This window comes from Hyalella azteca, unplaced genomic scaffold (assembly GCF_000764305.2).
Source record: "Hyalella azteca isolate HAZT.00-mixed unplaced genomic scaffold, Hazt_2.0.2 contig1557, whole genome shotgun sequence".
NCBI classification, from domain to species: Eukaryota; Metazoa; Arthropoda; class Malacostraca; order Amphipoda; family Hyalellidae; genus Hyalella; species Hyalella azteca.
Genome location: NW_025931866.1, coordinates 227,298 through 229,229, shown reverse-complemented (window position 1 = coordinate 229,229; position 1,932 = coordinate 227,298).

Genomic DNA, 1,932 nt, shown 5'->3' with positions numbered 1-1,932 from the left:
TGTGACAGCTATTCATTTGCCCCCTAGAATTTTGAATTGAATATTATTACCCATTCAGGACACGAGTTTGGAAGGGCAGCATGATACAAATTACTTTGAGAGAAATGAAATTTTCTCTGTATTGAAAGAAAGTTCAAGAACGGTTGGGAGATGTAGGTAAAGGATTGAGAAACATTTATGGGACTTGAATCTGCAAAGACGTTATGAAAGGAAATGGTTGATCGCGGCACAAGCCTAGCGCGATCGAATATCTACGGATGATGGCTCATTATAAGGATGATCATTTTGATTATGCTTTTGGTGACGTCCAGAACTTGTGAGCTTATAAAATTTTTAAAATGTTTGTCATTATTGAATGGTGGTTCGAATCTAACTTAATTCATGGTGTAAGAGAATAGTTATCGCATTCCCACAAGTGTGAGTTATGAAGAGCATTTATCGCAAGGATACAGCTTGTATCGGTACTGCTTTCTTTTCTAGAAAAACAAATAGGAGGTCACCGTAATTATTGTTTTATTGAAGATTTTACCATTGACCATCGCTTCTTCGTTGCCTGATTACGATTTCTAGTCACAGTCCATTCGTTTCGATAACGATTTTAATGCAGTCAGGCTTCTCAGAGGGAAAGCTCGCTCAATGTCGCAACGCCTTCTGTTGATGATCGCGATGATCACTCTTCGCCATTTTTTGTGAGTGTGCGTGTTGAAAGTTGCTGCAAATCTCGTCAAAAATCTTGTTTATTTGACCTTAATATTGAAAATGAAATGAACCTTCACTAAAACAGTCCAAAATAACATTCTTGCTTTGAAAAACACAAACCTTTGTATAACGCTTGCATTCCCATGGTTGAACTATACGTATAATGTTGACCCACGAGAAGTTCCGCCTTGCAGTGTAACTTTCTTGTGACGTCACTAGTTCAACCATTAGCATTCCTATCGTCAAATTACTCGGAATATCGAGGATCTAAAAGCGGACTCAATGCTCTACCTGAACTTCGTATCCCATGTGCACGTTTTAAATTTCTTGTGGCGTTCTGACGACTGCCTTGGAACATTACGCCTGGAAAATAACTTGGTTGGAGATTTACGCAGCTCAACAATGAGAGAAGAAATGATCTCGCAACACGTTGTGCAAGACTGGTATGCGTGTCGGCTTACACAACGAAATTTAATGGCTGCCGTGACCATTGGAGATTGCATCGCACTGCGAGGCAAATAAAATATTTGTCAAGCTTACAATTTTTCTTCGTGATTATTTTCAAATTTAAATACGGATGTGATCTCACAGAAAACTTCGTTTGTTTTCATTTAAATTAATATAACATTTGAGTGAAGAGGCCCATCCATACGAATTTTCTTTGCTATTAGCCTTGACGATTCGTACTTGAAATTAATTATGACTCCTGCATTAACAGTTCATTTGAACTGCGCTATCAAATTATAATAACAAACTAATTACACTCCCGAATTTTAAACTCCATAAAATAACCATTGAATCATTGGATCGCTCCTTATGCATTGACAGAATTTGTAGTAATGTTGCAATACGAAACTTATCAGAGTCATTACTCAGAGTCATGAGAGAACTCGGGCTTCAGACATTCTTGTGAAATTCGTTAAAAAAACTCTCTCCAAAATTCGCAGCGCTATAATAATGATAACGAACAAAGAAACATGAATAATAATTGAAGAGATTGCAAAAAATGTACTGAGTGAGTTTAGCTTACATTAAGATTCTCTGACAAATATTCAAGGTTGCAAACGATATTCTTCTTTGCTATTTGCTCTTTTAAATTCACTTTAAATACATATTAAACATTTGAATTCAAATCGGTTTGCAACTTCGAGTATTGATAATTCTTAGATCAAAGCAAGTCACGTTTCGCTTGTAAGTCTACGGCGAGTGCTGTTCCAGCCGTCAGTCTGCTTG